The sequence below is a fragment of the Arachis ipaensis genome, chromosome B4 (genome assembly GCF_059453495.1).
Source record: "Arachis ipaensis isolate K30076 ecotype BB chromosome B4, ASM5945349v1, whole genome shotgun sequence".
Classification (NCBI taxonomy): domain Eukaryota; kingdom Viridiplantae; phylum Streptophyta; class Magnoliopsida; order Fabales; family Fabaceae; genus Arachis; species Arachis ipaensis.
In genome coordinates this window covers 78,283,170-78,304,359 of record NC_142439.1, presented here as the reverse complement: position 1 = coordinate 78,304,359, position 21,190 = coordinate 78,283,170, and the positions used below count along the sequence as shown (strand labels likewise).

Below are 21,190 nucleotides of genomic sequence, written 5' to 3'. Positions count from 1 at the left end.
TCTTCTAACTTCTATGGAAGAAGCATCTCAATTCCTGCCATGGGAGCAAATAACTTTGAGCTTAAGCCTCAATTAGTTTCTCTAATGCAACAGAATTGCAAGTTTCATGGACTTCCATTGGAAGATCCTCTTCAGTTCTTAGCTGAATTCTTGCAAATCTGTGACACTGTCAAGACCAATGGAGTTGATCCCGAGGTCTACAGGCTTATGCTTTTCCTTTTGCTGTAAGTGACAGAGCTAGAACATGGTTGGATTCACAACCTAAGGAAAGCCTGAACTCTTGGGAAAAGCTGGTCAGTGCTTTCCTAGCCAAATTCTTTCTACCTCAAAAGATGAGCAAGCTTAGAGTGAAAATCTAAACCTTCAGACAGAAGGAAGGTGAGTCCCTGTATGAAGCTTGGGAAAGATATAAGCAATTGATCAAAAGGTGTCCTACTGACATGCTTCTAGCATGGAGCATCATAAGTATATTCTATGATGGTCTATTTGAATTATCAAAAATGTCATTAGACCATTCTGTAGGAGGATCTCTTCATCTGAAAACCTCTGCAGAAGCTCAGGAACTCATTGAAATGGTTGCAAATAACCAGTTCATGTACACCTTTGAGAGGAATCCTGTGAACAATGGGACGCCTCAGAAGAAGGGAGTTCTTGAAAATACTCTGAATGACATATTGGCTCAGAACAAAATATTGACTAAGCAAGTCAATATGATTTCTCAGAGTCTGAATGGATTGCAAGCTGCATCCAATAGTACTAAAAAAGCATCTTTTGAAGAAGAAGCTTATGATCCTAAGAACCCTACAATGGCAGAGGTGAATTACATGGGAGAACCCTATGGAAACACCTACAATCCTTCATGGAGAAATCATCCAAATTTCTCATGGAAGGACCAACAGAAGCCTCAACAAGGCTTCAATAATAATGGTGGAAGAAATAGGTTTAGCAATAGCAAGCCTTTTCCATCATCTTCTCAGCAACAGATAGAGAATTCGGAACAGAGCCATTCTAGCCTGGCAAGCATAGTCTCTGATCTATCCAAGACCACACTAAGTTTCATGAATGAAATAAGGTCCTCCATTAGAAATTTGGAGGCACAGGTGGGTCAGCTGAGTAAGAAGATTACTGAAACTCCTCCCAGTACTCTCCCAAGCAATACAGAAGAAAATCCCAAGAGAGAGTGCAAGGGCATAACCATGACCAACATGGCCAAACCTGGAGAGAGTGAAGAGAACATGAGTCCCAGTGAGAAAAGCCTCATGGGACGTCCTCTAGACAGAAAGGAGTTTCCCTGTGAGGAACCAAAGGAATCTGAGGCTCATGCAGAGATTATAGAGATTCCATTGAACTTCTTTCTGCCATTCATGAGCTCTGATGAATATTCTTCCTCTGAAGAGGATGAAGACATCACTAAAGAGCAAGTTGCTAAGTATCTAGGAGCAATCATGAAGCTCAATGCCAAGTTATTTTGTAATGAAACTTGGGAGAATGAACCCCCCTTGCTCACCAATGAACTGAATGACTTAATGAGGAAGACATTACCTCAGAAGAAACCGGATCCCGGAAAGTTCTTCATACCTTGTACCATAGGCACCATGACCTTTGAGAAGGCTCTGTGTGACCTGGGGTCAGGGATAAACCTCATGCCACTCTATGTAATAGAAAAACTGGGAATCTTTGAGGTACAAGCTACAAGAATCTCATTAGAGATGGCAGACAAATCAATGAAACAGGCTTATGGACTAGTAGAGGACGTGCTAGTGAAGGTTGAAGGCCTTTACATCCCTGCTGATTTCATAATCCTAGACATTGGGAAGGATGAGGATGAATCCATCATCCTTGGCAGACCCTTCCTAGCCACAGCAAAAGCTGTGATTGATGTTGACAGAAGAGAGTCGGTCCTTTAGTTGAATGAGGACTACCTTGTATTCAAGACTCAAGGTTCTCCTTCTGTAACCTTGGAGAGGAAGCATGAAAAGCTTCTCTCAATACAGAGTCAAACAAAACCCCCACATTTAAACTCTAAGTTTGGTGTTAGGAGGCCACAACCAAACTCTAAGTTTGGTGTTGAGAGGCCACAACCAAACTCTAAGTTTGGTGTTGAGAGGCCCCAACCTTGCTTTGATTATCTGTGAGACTCCATGAGAGCTCACTGTCAAGCTATTGACATTAAAGAAGCGCTTATTGGGAGGCAACCCAATGTTATTTAATTATATCTATTTATTTTCCATTGTTATTTTATGTTTTCACTACAAGAAAAATCACTTTTAGCGGCCATTTATTTTGCTTTTAGCGGCAATAAAAATAGCCACTAATACATTTACCGGCAATTAGACATTAGCCGTCTTATGCGTTGTCGCTAAAAGGTTTTAGCGGCAATTATAACATTTGCCAGTAAAGACCTTTTTAATGGCCGCAAAAAGTTTATAACGTTTAGCGGCCATTTTCTTGGCAATTTATATGGCCACCAAAAGTAATTATAAAATTGCAATGTTATTCACTTTTAGTGGCCATTACTATTGCTGCCAAAACCCATTTTACCGGCAATTTATATGGCCACTAAAAAATAATTCTAAAATTGTAATGTTATTCACTTTTAGTTGCCATTACTATTGCCGCTAAAATCTTAAGTCTTTTTTTAGTTATATTATACTCATTTTCTTAGAAGCAATTATCTATATATTTTTTTAGAATTTCAATTATTTTTTCCAACAATTATTATTATTATGCATAATATAAATATACTAAAATTAATTACTACAAAATGAGATATTTCATTAAACTCAATATTAATACACAAATTTCTCTTGAAAAGTAATAAATCATATTACAAATCTAAACAACAAAAAATGCTACAAGCCTATAGCTATGTTGTATCAATGTAGCAATACGAGTATTAGCAATGATCTAAAGTTGCACCTCATAGAGCAAATAGGGGGTAATGATTGCAACCTTCTCTTAGAGCTACTTTGATCATCTTCTCCATTTTATTTGCTTCTATTAAGAAGAAGATCATGAGGGAATTCAAGCTCACTGATATTGATATCTACTCCCAATGCCAGAAGCTTCTGTTTGTAAGCCAAGACTTGGACCTCAAGAGCAGTGATTTCCATCTCCTTCTGATAGATAAGCTCTTCAAAGACTTCAAGAGTTTCCTCAGCATGACCTATCTTCTCCTCTGCCATTCTCTTGTAGTGACTTGCCTCCATCTTCACGGCAGCCTTTTTGCCTTGTAGACGAAGTATCATGTCCATAGCTTCGCTGGCTGCAGTAGCAGAGGCTTCTTTTTCCTGATCCAACTCTGCATGTAGCTGCTGCAGAGGAGTTTGTTGGGCTCGGTGTGTTTCCTTCATTGCTGTTATATCAGCCTCCGCCATCGGAGACGCTGTGCTAGTTTCAACCATTCTACAGGTTCACTTATAGTTACTTCTAAACACAAGCGGATGACACAAACAAGGATTGAATTTTCTTTGTATCTATGTGATCACTTAGATACATAAATCATATGAAAGTGGATCATGCTTTCATTGCAAGGAAGAAAAGAAATTTATCAAATGTACCTTGCAGGTTCCAAATGAGCGTGAACGGATTTAATAAGACAATCGCGGAAACACCCTGAAGAAGCAGGATCCTCTATTTTTCTGCATCAAATTCCAACAAATTAAAAGATTATCAGGAAGGAAAAAAACTGAAAAGAACAAAACTTTCTGTGTTGGTTATTTTGTATACGAACAGGCACAGTTGGAAAATTCATGTGATGTTCAAGGGATTCAAATAAAGCATGGATATACATTTTTTAAAAGAGGGTAAAACAACAAGGCAGCAATATATTTATAAAAGAAACAAGATATACCTATCAATAATAATAAAAGATCTCTATTAAAGACGAATCTGTTTATTACTTCACTAATTCTTTTATTTTATTCTTGAATGTAAATAAAGACCCGATGAGAAGGAGAAAAATTCTTGGTGGGATTTGACCCAGGAATGAATTAACTGCCAAAGATATTTAGTATTTGAACATTATAAAAAGGTTGAATGAAATACACATGCTGGAGGCACAAGTTGACAACAGCAATCTGTGAATTGACTTAAAAATATCCATCCAACCAAAACTAATTACCCTCCGCATGACAAGCAATCATTTAACTAAAGTTGCCTAGCTCAATTATTTGCACATAAACCAACTCCATAATACTCCACTAATTATTTTAACGATAAACTAAGATGAATGTACCCTATATTCTAAATTCATGTTCAATAGATTGTTAAAAAAACAACCACCACTACCCAAAAAGAAGTAAAAAAGATTTACCACTTTACCTGACTAAGAACAGTTGAATCTAACTTATCCTTTGGGCCATTGATGCATATATCAAGAAGATCATACCTGGAGGCAGAGAATACACAATATCAGTTACAACAAGGATTTAATCATGCATTTAGTTGTATGGTTCCACAGCTTTGTGTTCAGCAAATTAAAGCTGCTAATGTTCGTGGCCCTAGTAATGCAAGATGACATTCTTTTTCACTTTATTTCTTAAGATGGCAGAAAAGCTTGGAGTCTTGTGAAATTACCATAAGCCTATATCTTTCTAGATTGACTTTTTCACTTTATATCTTTTTAGATTGACTTTTTTTTTTCAAAAACAACTTCCAAACACTTAATATTATACCTTCATTTATTTTTTTACCTTTTCTTTGACTCAGATTATAATGTTGGAATTAAAATAAATAAAAAATACAAAGACAGAGGAGCAATACTTATATTACATCAGAGAAAAAAGAAGAACCGCACTTATTTATCATTTTTCTCGTCAATTAACACTTTGATTCTATGAAATAATAAAGTTAATACCCAAAGTTAATTTATTTCCTCGTCAATTAACACTTTGATTCTAGGAGACATTTTTAGTAAGTCTTCATCTTGTACTAGCATCTCCACAACTCTCGAATGGATAGAAGTAAGGCTTAGGAGGCATTTTTAATTGACTATCACTATCAGACAAGTCCACTCACTAGTCATCACCATTAAATTATTCACGTAACATTATCACTCTTTTATAAATCACATACACACACATACACATCAAGGTAATAATACTCAGACTCATTCATATATAAGGGGATGTTTCATATATAATTTTTGTGCAACTTATTTTAAATTCAGCTATAATCAACCATAAGCTTCATGTATTCTTATCATTCAAAACTACAACTAAGTAGAGTCATCTTTTTAAATAAAAAACTAAGGCAATAGATTAAGAGAACCTGCAAGGTCAAGATGTGTCCGAGTAAGCTTAAGCCAATCCATTTGACTATATCCTTTTTCAAAAGGAACTTTGGTCCGAGCTGCCGGCTTCGCAACAGGACTCTTCAGTTGTGGAGACCTCTGAATCAAATTCATCCCATCACTCATAACTGATTTCTTGTTCAATTCATTCAGCTGACGTGAAGTCACACTGGTATGAACCAAAACAAAAAAAATCCCATAAAAAAATAATAACATATCTAAGAAATTAAACACTAAAGAAAAAATAATATACAAAAATTATTTATCATATGAATAAAAAAATACAATAAAATAAAAAAATCATATGAATAAAACTAAGTAAAAATAAAAAAGATTTCATAGAAAATAGAAATAAAGTACGATAAATTAATAAAAACTCATATGAACTAAGATACAATACAAACTTAAAATATAATAACATGCATTAAAATTAGATCATTAAGGAAAAAATAATATAAAAATATAGCATTTATCATATAAATAAAAGAAATATAATAAAAATTAAAAAAATTAAAATATAAAAGAGATCATTAAAAATGATAAAAAAAAATTATAAGAATATTTACGTTGATTTTAACTGAAACAAATTTGAGAATTTTTTATGAAAAGAAAAAGTACTAAAATCAAAGACAACAAAAAGTCACAAGTGAAGGAAGGTTATTCCTTGTAAGAAAATAAAGAACAGAGCAAAGTTAAAACACGTCTATTCACACATTGCAACAATAGTTAGCAGTATATTATATTCATATAAAAGACAAAGAATGGCTTCCCATATGAGACGATGACAATTAAGAAAGGCTAAAGTTTACCTCTCCCAATGGAGCAAGAAGGATAAGGTGACAAGTCAGTTGGTTCAGGATTCTTATTAAGGAGGTATGGAAGGTCAAGAAACTGTAAAAGAGATTCTGTTTGAGGATTCCGAGGACAACCTGCAGAAAGAATAAATGATATTAGGATATCATCTTTAACCAAAGATCAAGGTGAACTATAGTTAATTTGGAGTTTGCAATGGAAAACAAAGAAATACCAGCAAAAGAACCATGAAAATTGGATTGAGAAGGATCATAACACAGAGCAGTTTTAACAAATTCAAAAGGTTTGCACCCTCTTTGTTGTAACCTGCTTCTAACCCATTGGCAACAATCATCCATCTCAAGATTCACACCTCTGTCAGCAATGCAAATAGAAATTATTAGTTTTTTAAACTTTGGTAGGAGGGGAGGGGGGAACAGCAGGACAAATATGATTTTAAATGAGTACTCAAATTATATGCGTTATTTAAGGTTTCTATAATGCACACACCTGAAATCTGCACCCTTGGGTGTCAGCGGGAATATAGAGTTGAACCTCCTTGTTATGGCTAATCATTCTTCATCATACTGAAACACCTAATAAAACAAATTAAATTAAATTAATTTGCAAATTTAGATCTAGCTGATAGCATTTTTACAAGTACTTGAACTTAAACCTATATTATGACAAGCCAAATCAAAAGAGGCGAAACTTTAAATGTTCATGAGTAAATTCAATTGCCAGGCCGTGCATAACAAACACATTAATATTAGAATAAAATTGTGATAGGCAAAGTACTTAAACTTAAACCTATATCACGCAGACAAAGTATTCCTCTTGTGATAGGCATAAGATTCCAAAGCTGGAGCATATCACTAATGTTAAAAAAGAAAAACATTCTAAATTGAAGTTACTCACAAATCATCAATATCGATTACATTTTGAGCATTTCTCATTCCTTTTGCAAGCAAGTCTTCAATCACAGCAACAAAAATTCTTCCTCCTCTGAAGTGCAAATTGATTTTCTGATTTATTTATCATGTTGTACAAATCTCACCAAAATGAAATTACAAAATATAGTTTCACCAAGAAAATAACAAATCTTATCTCTTAGAATAGAATTTTGAATGTTGCAATACTTACAGGATCAACTGCATCGACGTCACCAATATTGATACTAAAATCGTCATTAGTCACAAAAAATCCCAATAACAACTGAAATAGCTCCAAAAATTAGGTCCACCTCAAAAGAGAGCTGAGGGATCTAGATTTTGGACTATGAAAAATTGTAGCAAAGCTGAGAAAGCTAAATGAAAATCGTGTGTTATAATCTTACTGTAAAATACAACTGGTAGCTTCAAAGATTACAAAATTCATATGAACATTAGCAATAATATAGCTTTATTTCTACCTGTAATCAATCGATTCAGCTCAATCTAACATGTGAATAATACAATAATAACAGTATTAAAAATGAAGTAATAGTAATATATCTATTTTTTTTAATATCTGGTAAGAGACGAATTTGTTACTTGTTAATCATTTGTGGTGAGATTTTGGAATGCATAGAAGTTGGTAATGCAGAGCGTGAATGAGGAATTTCATCGAACAGGTAAGGGAGACAAACACACATGAATCATCGAAAGTGCGGAAAGCTTAAAGAAAAAGAAAAAGCTCACTAACCTATGCAATATGCTTTGAAATTTGAATCTGATTGAGAATCGAAGATGAAGCTCATCACTGCGCACGCGTTTCTGCGCTTTGCACTTTTTGACTCTGCAATAACGGCGGCGGTGCAAGGCGGAGGTATGGTGTTGCGACAAGAGCAGCAACGGTGGCTGGAAGACCTTGGCGACATAGATTTGAGACGAAAAACGATGACAGCGATGACGGAAACGAAGTCCGATCCAAGGAGTAGGTTGATGGACGGCAGCTGTCGGCGATGGCAACGGTTACGGCGGTGGTGATCGACGATGGAAGAATTACGCGAATTAAGCAGTGAAGATATTTTTCTTTCTTCAGTTTTTCACTACTTTTTCTCTCTTTCCGTTTTTCAATTTAATTTAGAAAAAAAAAGATAAAAAAAAGGGTGATAATAAAAGTGTAGCGGCAATAATGATAATGGCCACTATAATAATTTAAATTAAAAGTAAAAACAGATAATAATTTTATGGCAATAGTAATAATAGCCACTATAACATATAATAATAATGGCAAATATATAATTGCCACCAAAACATAATTTAAATTAAGAAATTAGTGGCCATTATATTATTGCCACTAAAAGTTTGTCGCTAAAACATATTTTTCTTGTAGTGTTTCTTTAGGTTGATGATCATGTGAAGTCACAAAAACAACTGAAAAATCAAAAACAGAATGAAAAACAGCATTAAAAACAGCTCACCCTGGAGGAAGAGCTTACTGGCATTTAAACGCCAGTAAGAAGCATCAGACTGGCATTTAACGCCAGAAAAAAGCATCAAGCTGGTGTTAAACGCCAGAAACATGCTACAGTCTGGCGTTTAACGCCAGAAACAAGCAGCAGTCTGGCGTTAAACGCCAGGATTGCACTCTAAGGGCATTTACATGCCTAAATGGAGCAGGGATGCTCCTTGACCCCTCAGGATCTGTGGACCCCACAGGATCCCCACCTACCCCACCCCTCTCTCTCTCTCCCACCTTTTCATAACACTCTTTCCCAAATACCCTTCACCAATCACCTCCATCACCTTTTCACCAATCACATCCATCCAATCTTCCCCAAAAAAAAAATCCCACCCCTATATAAACCCCTCACCACTCCTTCATTTTCACACATTACAACCACTACTTCTACCCCTTAGTCGAACCACATCTCAACCTTCATCTCCTCCATTTTCTTCTTCTTCTACTACCTTCTTTCTTCTTTTGCTCGAGAACGAGCAAACTTTTTAAGTTTGGTGTGGTAAAATCATTGCCTTTTGTTTTTCCATAACCATTTATGGAACCTAAGGCCAGAGAAACCTCTAGAAAGAGGAAAGGGAAGGCAATTGCTTCCAACTCTGAGCCATGGGAGATGGAGATATTCATCTCAAAAACCCATCACTAAGAAAAGGATGGAGCAAACAAGAGAGCCCACTTATGGATCTCAACAAGAGCAGGAGGAAATTCCTCATCATGAAATCCTTGAGATGCCTCAAGGGATGCACTTTCCTCCACAAAACTATTGGGAGCAAATTAATACCTCCCTAGGAGAATTAAGTTCCAACATGGGACAACTAAGGGTGGAGCACCAAGAGCATTCCATCCTCCTCCATGAACTTAGAGAAGATCAAAGAGCTATGAGGGACGAGCAACAAAGGCAAGGAAGAGACATAGAGGAGCTCAAGAGCACCATTGGTTCTTTAAGAGGAAGGAGACGCCACCCTTACTAAGGTGGACCCGTTCCTTAATCTCCTTGTCTATTTATTTTTCTCTGTTTTCGTTCTCTATGCTTATTTATGTTTGTGTCTTATTACATGATCATTAGTGTCTATGTTTTAAAGCTATGAATGTCCTATTAATCCATCACCTTTCTTAAATGAAAAATGTTTTTAATTACAAAAGAACAAGAAGTACATGATTTCGAATTCATCCTTGAAATTAGTTTAATTATTTTGATGTGGTGACAATACATTTTGTTTTCTAAATGAATGCTTGAACAGTGCATATTTTTGATAGTGAAGTTTATGAATGTTAAAATTGTTGGCTCTTGAAAGAATGATGAAAAAGTAGAAATGTTATTGGTAATCTAAAAAATCATAAAATCGATTCTTAAAGCAAGAAAAAACAGTGAATATAAAAGGCTTGTAGAAAAAAAAAGAAAGAAAAAGAAAAAGCAACCAGAAAAAGCCAATAGCTCTTTAAATCAAAATCCAAGAGCAAAAAGCCGGTAACCCTTTAAACCAAAAGGCAAGGGTAAAAAGGATCAAAGGCTTTGAGCATTAATGGATAGGAGGGCCCAAAGGAATAAAATCCTGGCCTAAGCGGCTAAACCAAGCTGTCCCTAACTATGTGCTTGTGGTGTGAAGGTCTCAAGTGAAGAGCTTGAGACTGAGCGGTTAAAGTCGTGATCCAAAGCAAAAAGAGTGTGCTTAAGAACCATGAACACCTCTAATTGGGGAATCTAGCAAAGCTGACTCACAATCTGAAAAGGTTCACCCAGTTATGTGTCTGTGGCATTTATGTATCTGGTGGTAATACTGGAAAACAAAGTGCTTTGGGCCACGGCCAAGACTCAAAAAGTAGCTATGTTCAATAATCAACATACTGAATTAGGAGAATCAATAACACTATCTGAATTCTGAGTTCCTATAGATGCCAATCATTCTGAACTTCAAAGGATAAAGTAAGATGCCAAAACTGTTCAGAGGCAAAAAGCTACTAGTCCCGCTCATCTAATTGGAGCTAAGTTTCATTGATATTTTGGAATTTATAGTATATTCTCTTCTTTTTATCCTATTTGATTTTCAGTTGCTTGGGGACAAGCAACAATTTAAGTTTGGTGTTGTGATGAGCGGATAATTTATACACTTTTTGACATTATTTTTAGGTAGTTTATAGTATAATTTAGTTAGTTTTTACTATGTTTTTATTAGTTTTTATGCAAAAATCAAATTTCTGGACTTTACTATGAGTTTGTGTGTTTTTCTGTGATTTCATGTATTTTCTGGCTGAAATTGAAGGACCTGAGCAAAAATATGATTTAGAGGCTGAAAAAGGACTGCAAATGCTGTTAGATTCTGACCTCCCTACACTCGAAGTGGATTTTCTGGAGCTACAGAAACTTAATTGGCACGATCTCAAATGCGTTAGAAAGTAGACATCCAGGGCTTTCTAGAAATAATTAATACTCCATACTTTGCCCGAGTTTTGATGACACAAACTGGCGTTCAAACGCCAACTTCCTGCCCTATTATGAAGCTAAACGCCAGAAACAGGTTACAAACCAGAGTTAAACACCACAAACCGGCTGCAACCTGGCGTTTAACTCCAAGAGAAGTCTCTATACGTGTAAAGCTCAATGCTCAGCCCAACCACACACCAAGTGGGCCCCGGAAGTGGATTTCTGCATCATTTACTTATCTCTGTAAACCCTAGTAACTAGTTTAGTATAAATAGGACCTTTTACTATTGTATTCGAGGTCTTGGTAATTCTAGTTCCCCCTCTGGGGCCCAAGCCAATGTACACCATTATCACTTATGTATTTTCAAAGGTGGAGTTTCTACACCCCATAGATTAAGGTATGGAGCTCTGCTGTTCCTCATGAATTAATGTGAAGTACTATTATTTTTCTATTCAATTCAAGCTTATTCTTATTCCAAGATATTCACTCGCACTTCAACCGGATGAATGTGATGATCCGTGACACTCATCATCATTCTCACCTATGAACGCGTGCCTGATAACCACTTCCGTTCTATCTGCAATAGCTTCAGCGTGTATCTCTTAACCTCCATTCCGAAAGATCACAGTCTTCGTGGTATAAGCTAGAATCAATTGGCAGCATTCTTAAAATCCGGAAAGTCTAAACTTTGTCTGTGGTATTCCGAGTAAGATCTGGGATGGGATGACTGTGACGAGCTTCAAACTCGCGAGTGTTGGGCGTAGTGACAGACGCAAAAGGATCAATGGATCCTATTCCAACATGATCGAGAACCGACAGATGATTAGCCGTGCGGTGACAGCGCATTTGGACCATTTTCACTGAGAGGACAGACGGTAGCCATTGACAACGGTGATCCCTCAACATACAGCTTGCCATGGAAAGGAGTATGAATGATTGAATGAAGACAGTAGGAAAGCAGAGATTCAGAAGGAGCAAAGCATCTCCATACGCTTATCTGAAATTCTCACCAATGAATTACATAAGTATTTCTATCCTATTTTATATTTTAATTATATTTTAATTATTAAAACCTCATAACCATTTGAATCTGCCTGACTGAGATTTACAAGATGACCATAGCTTGCTTCAAGCCGACAATCTCCGTGGGATCGACCCTTACTCACGTAAGGTTTATTACTTGGACGACCCAGTGCACTTGCTGGTTAGTTGTGCGGAGTTGTGAAAAGGAGTTGAGATTACAATCGTGCGTACCAAGTTTTTGGTGCCGTTGAGATCACAATTTCGTGCACCAGCGACGAAGGTCACAAATGATGGCACTGGAACGATGGCGACAGAACCCTCGCGGTGGTGGCAGAGCAGCAACCCAACAACAGCGGCTCCTCTCGTGCGTCTTCTTCCTCCATCACTCAGCGATGACGATGCGACTCCACAAAACGATAGCGACGATGGAGTATGAATAGTGACGACGACGGGAGGCACAGTGACGTCTTCTTCCTCCTGCTCTTGGCTTGGGCTCGTCTCCCTCCTCTGGTTCCTTTTGTGATGGTCTGACTTAAACGGCGATGGAGGCACGACGAAGGCACAACGGCGCTACTCGAAGCTCCATGGACGGCGGCGACAAAGCCCTCAGCAGCAGCGATCCTGGCTCAGCAACTGCACTCTCTGTTGATCTCTTTCTCCCTCAGACGTGGCAACAATAGCGACGGTGGCACCCAACCCGCCGGCACCGTCCTCTTCTCCTTCTTCCTCTCTTGTCCGTGTGTGAGTTTGAGTGAGGCTGAGGGTGTTATGCTGAAGAGGGTGAAAGAGGGGGTGGGGGTGCGGCTGAGGCAAAAGGGTTTAGGGTTAGGATTTCTTAATTTAGGAATTAGGGTTTCTGATTCAATTTGGGAATTTAAGGTTAGAAATTAGGATTTTATAAAAGAATATGGATAGATATGAATAGATATTTTGATAAAATTGAAGGGTAGAGTAATTTTAAAACCAAATATACTCTCTTAAAAATATTTAAGAACATTATTTATCATCATATTGCTAAGTTGAATTAATTATTTCTAATTTAAATTATAAAATGAACAAGTTAATTATATTTTGTAAAGTACAATTTAAATTCAAATATCAATTTTCTAGATTAAATCATATAAATCTCTATTATTTTTCTATCTCTGAAACATTAATTTCAATTTATAAAATAATTAATTATAATAAAAATTGTACATAAATATTAATTGACTTAAACTTCAAGTATTTATAAATATCAATCTAATAATTTCTAATAAAATAATTTCTAGGAGTTCAAATTAATAACATAATTCATTCAAAATAAAATTTATTTAAATTAAATTATACAATTCTTCTTATTTTTCAATTATCAAAATTATAATTTCAATCATATCAAATAACCAATAAAGATTATATAAAAATTCTAATTAATTTAAACTTCAATTATCATGAAACTCCATTTAATTACCTTTAGTAAAATAATTTTCTTAAAATAAAATTATCAACAAATAAAATAAATCAGCAATAACTAATTATTTGATTTTCAAAAACTAGGGTTGTTACATTTAAACGCTAGAAAGGTGCAGGGACCAGAATTCCTTGACACCTCAGGATCTGTGGACCCCACAGAATCCCCACCAACCCCAACTCACTCTCTCTCCTCTTTCCACCTTTCCATACACTCTTCCCCAAATACCCCTGACCAATCACATCCATCCACTATTCTCCAAAAAATCATCATAAAACCCCATCTACTTCACCATTCAAATTCAAAACATTTCTCTCTCAAACCCAAACCTTTCTTACACGAATTCCCTCTCTCTCTTACCCTATAAATACCCCTCCTTACCACCTTCAATTTCGCACATCATAAACACTTAAACCCCCTAGCCGAATTCCAAACACACTTCTATCTCCTCCACTTCTTCTTCTTCTCCTCCTTTCTTTCTTCTTTTGCTCGAGGATGAGCAAACCTTTTAAGTTTGGTGTGGGAAAAAGCTCTGCTTTTTGTTTTTCCATAACCATTAATGGCACCTAAGGCCGGAGAAACCTCTAGAAAGAAGAAAGGGAAGGCAATTGCTTCCACCTCCGAGTCATAGGAGATGGAGAGATTCATCTCAAAGGTCCATCAAAACCACTTCTATGAACTTGTGGCCAAGAAAAGGGTGATCCCCAAAGTCCCCTTCATGCTCTAAAAGAGTGAATATCCGGAGATCCGACGTGAGGTTTGGAGAAGAGGTTAGGAAGCTCTCACCAATCCTATCCAACAAGTCAAAATCTTAATGGTTCAAGAGTTCTACGCTAATGCATGGATCACAAAGAACCATGATCAAAATGTGAACCCAAACCCAAAGAATTGGCTCACAATGGTTCAGGGAAAATACTTGGATTTCAGTCTGGAAACTGTGAGGTTGGCATTCAACTTGCCAATGATGCAAGAAGATCCTTATCCTTTTACTAGAAGGGTCAACTTTGATCAAAGGTTGGACCAAGTTCTCATGGACATCTGTGCGGAAAGAGCTCAATGGAAGAAAGACTCCAAAGGCAAGCCGGTTCAACTGAGAAGGCTTGACCTCAAGCCTGTGGCTAGAAGATGGTTAGAGTTCATCCAACGCTCTATCATTCCTACTAGCAACCGATCTGAAGTTACAGTGGACCGGGCTATCATGATCCATAGTATCATGAATGTAGAGGAAGTAGAAGTTCATGAGATCATACCTCTAGAACTATACAAGGTGGCAGAGAAGCCCTCCACTTTGGTAGGGTTAGCCTTCCCTCATCTCATCTATAACCTATACAATTCAGCTGGAATTGTCATAGAGGAAGACATCCTCACTGAAGAGGATAAGCCCATCATTAAAAAGAGGATGGAGCAAACAAAAGAGGCCGCTCATGGACCTCAACAAGAGCATGAGAAAATTCCTCATCAAGAAATCCCTGAGATGCCTTAAGGGATACACTTTCCTCCACAAAGCTATTGGAAGCAACTCAACACCTCTTTAGGAGATTTGAGTTCCAACATGGAGCACCAAGAGCACTCCATTATCCTCCATGAAATCAGAGAGGACCAAAGAGCCATGAGGGAGGAGCAACAAAGGCAAGGAAGAGATATTGAGGAGCTAAAGCACTCCATAGGATCTTCAAGAGGAAGAGCTAGCCGCCGTCACTAAGGTGGACCCGTTCTTTAATTTCATTGTTCTTATTTTTCGGTTTTCAGTTTTTTTATGCTTTATGTTTTGACTATGTTTGTGTCTTCATTACATGATCATTAGTTTTTAGTGTCTATATCTTAAAGCTATGAATGTTCCATGAATCCTTCACCTTTCTTAAATGGAAAATGTTTTTAGAAAAAGAAAAAGAAGTACATGAATTTCGAATTCTATCTTGAAAATAGTTTAATTATTTTGATGTGGTGGCAATACTTTTTATTTTCTGAATGAATGCTTGAACAGTGCATTTTTTTATAGTGAAGTTTATGAATGTTAAAATTGTTGGCTCTTAGAAGAATAATGAAAAAAAGGGAAATGTTATTGATAATCTAAAAAATCATAAAATTGATTCTTGAAGTAAGAAAAAGCAGTGAAAAACAAAAAGCTTGCAAAAAAAATGGCGAAAAATAAAAAAAAAAAGAAAGAAAAAGAAAAAGCAAGCAGAAAAAGCCAATAGCTCTTTAAACCAAAAGGCAAGAGCAAAAAGCCAATAACCCTTTAAACTAAAAGGAAAGCGTAAAAAGGATCCAAGACTTTGAGCATTAATGGATAGGAGGGCCAAAAGGAATAAAATCCTGACCTAAGCGGTTAAATCAAGCTGTTCCTAACCATGTGCTTGTGTCATGAAGGTCCAAGTGAAAAGCTTGAGACTGAGTGGTTAAAGTTGTGATCCAAAGTAAAAAGAGTGTGCTTAAGAACTCTGGGCACCTCTAACTGGGTACTCTAGCAAAGCTGAGTCACAATATGAAAAGGTTCACCCAGTTATGTGTCCGTGGCATTTATGTATCCGGTGGTAATACTGGAAAATAAAATGCTTAGGGTCACGGCCAAGACTCATAAAGTTTCTGTGTTCAACAATCAACATACTAAACTGGGAGAATCAATAATACTATCTGAATTCTGAGTTCCTATGGATGCCAATCATTTTGAACTTCAAAGGATAAAGTGAGATGCCAAAACTGTTCAGAAGCAAAAAGCTACTAGTCTCGCTCATCTAATCGAAACTAAGCTTCATTGATATTTTGAAATTTATTGTATTTTCTCTTCTTTTTATCCTATTTTGTTTTTAGTTGCTTGGGGACAAGCAACAATTTAAGTTTGGTGTTGTGATGAGCGGATAATTTATACGTTTTTTGGCATTGTTTTTACATAGTTTTTAGTATATATGTTTTAGTTAGTTTTTATTATATTTTTATTAGTTTTTATGCAAAAATCACATTTCTGAACTTTACTATGAGTTTGTGTATTTTTCTGTAATTTTAGGTATTCTCTAGTTGAAATTATGGGACCTGAGCAAAAGTCTGATTCAGAGGCTGAGAAAGGACTACAGATGCTATTGGATTCTGATCCTCCTGCACTCGATATGGATTTTCTGGAGCTACAGAAGCTCAATTGGTGCACTCTCAATTGCGTTGGAAAGTAGACATCTTAGGCTTTCCAGAAATGTTTAATTGTCCATATTTTGCCCGAGATTTGATGGCCCAAACTGGCATTTAAACGCCTGCTAGAGACCCTTTTTTGGCGTAAAACGCTAGAACTGGCACCAGAACTGGAGTTAAACGCCCAAACTAGCATCCAAGCTGGCGTTTAACTCTAGAAAAGGCCTATGCACGTGTAAAGCTCAATGCTCAGCCCAAGCACACACCATATGGGTCCCGGAAGTGGATTTCTGCACTATCTGCACTTAGTTACTTATTTTCTGTAATCCCTAGTAACTAGTTTAGTATAAATAGCACTTTTTACTATTGTATTTGCATCTTATCAATATTTTTTATCTGATCTTTGGACTTATATGTTACATTTGGGAGGCTGGCCACACGGCCATGCCTAGACCTTTTTCTCTTATATATTTTCCAACTGTGGAGTTTTTACACCTCATAGATTAAGGTGCGGAGCTCTGCTGTTCTTCATGAATTAATGCAAGTACTATTGTTTCTCTTTCAATTCACGCTTACTTCCTCTTCAAGATATCCTCTCGTACTTAATTCAGTTAAGTCAGAATGAAGGGGTGACCATGATTCCAAGGCATCTTAGCCTAGTTTTACTAGTCTTTTTTCTTTGTTTTTAATAGGTTTTATACACTTTCTTGTGTTACAAGTAAGCCATTTGGGTGGAAATTCATATGCATTTGGATTCAACCAACCATGAGTAAATTGATGCATTTTCATGAGGTTTTGTGCTATAATTGCTTATATGTCAAGAATGATAATAAGTCTCAGGATTTTAGCATAGCTTTGATGCATTTGTTGATTGATGACAAGTGACCAAAAGGCTTGGAGGAAGGTTGAAGAAAGGGGATGGAAGAAGGCAGCAAAACAACCCTGGGGAAGCTCAAGTTTGTGCCAACGTTTGCCTCAAACTTGAGGTCAAACGTTGGCTTAAGAAAGAACCCAGGAGATGCCAAAGTTTACGCCAACGTTTGCCTCAAACGTGAGGTCAAACGTTGGTTCACAAACACACCCTGGAGGAGCCAACGTTCACGCCAACGTTTGCCTCAAACTTGAGGTCAAACGTTGGCACAATTACTACCCAAGGAAGAGCCAACGTTCACGCCAAAGTTTGCCTCAAACTTGAGGTCAAAGGTTGGCATAATTAACACCCAGGGAGGAGCCAATGTTCACGCCAATGTTTGCTTCAAATTTGAGGTCAAACGTTGGCATAATTAATACCCAGGGGAGGCCAACGTTCATGCCAACATTTGCCTCAAACTTGAGATCAAACATTGGCGTCAAAATGTTCTTGGAGGGATCACGTTTGAGCTCATGTTTGACCTCAAACGTGAACTCAAACGTGAGTGATAGATAAGTACCGTTTTGCATAATTTCAACACGAAAATGTTTGAGTTAAGGTTTGCCTCAAACTTTGACTTAAACTTAAAGGCTCCAAAGTCCAAATTGCAAACGGATTTCTTTCCAAGTCCAAGACCAATCCACTGAGGCTATCTTCAATCCAAGTCCATCAAGGCCAAGGCCTAAATTCAAGGCTTCAAGACCATTAGAAGAAAGTGTATAAATAGAAGTTAGTTTGATTTAGGAGGGACGTCAACTTTTACTTTTGAATTTTTCACCTCTGTTAGAGTTTGGAATTGTAATTTGGAGACCTTGTATTCGGATCCTGGAGAATTGGGAGGGGAATTGAGTTCTCCTCTCCTCTGGGTTTTCTGTTTTCTTTTCTGAAAAGTCTTATTTGAGTCTTGGGTGTTGAGAATTGAGGAAATTCTGTCTCAATCTCATCTTGAGATCTCTTTGTTTCTTTCTCTCCATAATTCAGATTTAGTGATTTTAAATCAAGTTTCTCTACTGTTTTCAATTTTTAATTTGTTTGCAATTGCTTTCTGGATTGGATCAAGGAAGGTAGTGAGATCTAGACTTATTTTTCTAGTCTCTTAACCCCTGAGATCTGAAATTTTCTTTTTAATTCATCTGTTGAATGCTTCTTCAAGCTAATTTACTTTTCTGTTTGAGATCTACTTCAATTCAATTCATCTTTTAATTTCCTGCTGTTGCAATTTACTTTTCATTGTTTAATTTCTGCAAATCTAATTCCTAATTCCCTTTATAATTCAAGCAATTTACATTTCTTGTATTTTAAGTTTCAGTTATTTACATTTCTTGTAATTTAAGTTTCTACAATTTATATTACTTGCACTTTAAGATTCAGCTCTTTAAATTTTACTGCACTTTAAATTCTTGTCAATTATCCCTCTCCCTTTACAATTCATGCAATTTAGCTTCTATCAATTACAAATCACTCAAATAAACTCTTGTTCGCTTGACTAAATCAACCACCAAACCAAAATTGCTCAATCCTTCAATCCCTGTGGGATCGACCTCACTCACGTGAGTTATTATTACTTGATGCGACTCGGTACACTTGCTGGTTAGTTTTGTGTTGGATCGTTTTCCACACATCAAGTTTTTGGCGCCGTTGCCAGGAATTGATTAGATTGACAATGATTAAGTGAGGTGGTGATCTTGATTAAGAAATTTTTCTTTATTTTTGACTAACCCACTAACTGTTTGAATTTTTGCTTAAGCTAACCAAAACTTCACTCTAGAAATGGATTGAAGTGTTACTGTTTTTCTGGGTTTTGTGTGATTTTCTTTGTTTAGTTGTATGTCAGGAACAAGGGGAGCTATACCCACTTTTTGTGAACAAGACGAAAGAACCCTCAAGAGATTAAGAAGAGCTGAAAGAGGGAAAGGCATTGAGGACATGGAGGAACACTCAACAAACCCAACAAATCCACCAGGAGGAGCAGCCAACAACAACAACAATCCACCACAGAGAAGAGTTTTGGCTTCCTATACATTTGCAAATCCTAGACATTGTGGGAGTAGCATCCTTACCCCAAATGTCAATGCAAAAAACTTTGAACTGAAGCCACAACTAATCACCTTGGTTCAAAACAACTGCTCTTTTGGAGGAGGGCCACTTGAAGACCCAAACCAACACTTATCCACTTTCCTGAGGATACGTGACACTGTCAAATCTAATGGTGTGCATCCAGACATCTACAAGTTGTTGCTATTCCCATTCTCTCTCAGAGACAAAGCTACTCAGTGGTTGGAGACATTTCCAAGAGGGAGCATCAATACTTGGGAAGATCTAGTGAGCAAGTTTCTTGTCAAATTTTACCCACCTCAGAGCATTATTAGATTGAAGACTGAAGTACAAATATTCACACAATTGGATACTGAAGCTCTATATAAGGCATGGGAGAGATACAAGGCTTTGCTCAGGAAATGTCCACCAGACATGTTCACTGAATGGGACAAGCTTCAAAACTTCTATGAAGGACTTACTTTGAAGGCTCAAGAAGCATTGGATCACTCAGCTGGAGGTTCTTTGCAACTCATGAAAACTGCAGAAGAGGCCTAAAATCTCATTGATATGGTTACTAACAACCAATATTTCTTTGCTCACCAAAGGCAACGCCAACCATCACAAAGGAAAGGAGTGATGGAGTTGGAAAGAGTGGACTCAATCCTAGCTCAAAACAAAATGATGCAGCAGCAGATTCAACAACAATTTGAGCAAATGGCCAAGAGGATGATAGCCTCCAAGTTGCGGCAGTAAATACCAGTCAACCATCAACCACATGGGGGCAAGGAGAAGAAACTTGTGAAGAGCAACAGCAAGAACAAGTGAATTACATGCATAATCAAGGCTCTGGACACAATGAGGTTTATGGTGACACATATAACCCATTGATAAACCATTATTTTATGGTTTATATTGTTTTTAATTGTGTGGTTTTATCAAATCTTTACCCACTTATTCATTAAATTAGCATGTATTTACAATTCCTTCCCAAAATTACTCCATGGTTGAAAACTCGCTTCCTAGAGATTTTTAGTTATGTATTTTAATTCTCTTTTATTCCATTCGATGCCGTGATCTGTGTGTTAAGTGTTTCAGGCTTTATAAGGCATGAATGACTTGGAGATTGGAAAGGAGGCTTGCAAAAAAATGGAAGGAACACAAGAAATTGAGGAGATGACCAGCGAGAAGTGACGCAGACGCATGACTCACGTGACCGCGTGAAATAGAGGAAATTACAGTGACGCGCTCGCGTGCCTGACGCGAGCGCATGGATTGGAAACTGCACAAGTGACGCAAAGGCGTGGACGACGCGCACGCGTGGTAAGGCAAGACGCTGGATGACGCGAACGCGTGGAGGACGCGATCGCGTGGCGTGCGCGATCTGCAGAATCTGCAGAATTTGCTGGGGGCGATTTTAGGCCCTGTTTTGACCCAGTTTTCAGCCCAAAAAAGCAGATTAGAGCCAGGGAACATGCAGAGACCAGAGAGAACATTGATTCCACATAATTTTTAGTTTTTAGATCTGATTTTACTCCTCCACTAGGTTTTCTCTCTACACGTTCATAGTTCTTAGGATTTTGATTTTATTGCTTTTTGGATTGGGATATTGAGAAGAGTTATTACCTCCGTCAAGACTTCACCATTCTAGTTTGTTTCCTTACTTGTTACTTACTCTTTCATATCCTTATTTTATTCAGAGT

At 37.1% G+C, this 21,190-nt stretch overlaps 1 non-coding gene and 1 pseudogene across 2 annotated transcripts; both read right to left on the bottom strand.

Annotated features, from left to right (window-relative positions):
• Positions 1-338: 338 nt before the first annotated feature.
• On the bottom strand, positions 339-446 carry LOC148568040 (small nucleolar RNA R71). The gene has a single exon (XR_015882725.1). It is a non-coding gene; the product is annotated as a small nucleolar RNA R71 (small nucleolar RNA).
• Positions 447-2,876: 2,430 nt separating this feature from the next.
• On the bottom strand, positions 2,877-4,335 carry LOC107639373 (myosin-binding protein 7-like; annotated as a pseudogene). The gene is made up of 3 exons (XR_002361175.2): positions 4,324-4,335; positions 3,561-3,641; positions 2,877-3,405 (listed from the first exon to the last, which is right to left on the bottom strand). The product of XR_002361175.2 is annotated as a myosin-binding protein 7-like (transcript).
• Positions 4,336-21,190: the final 16,855 nt, after the last annotated feature.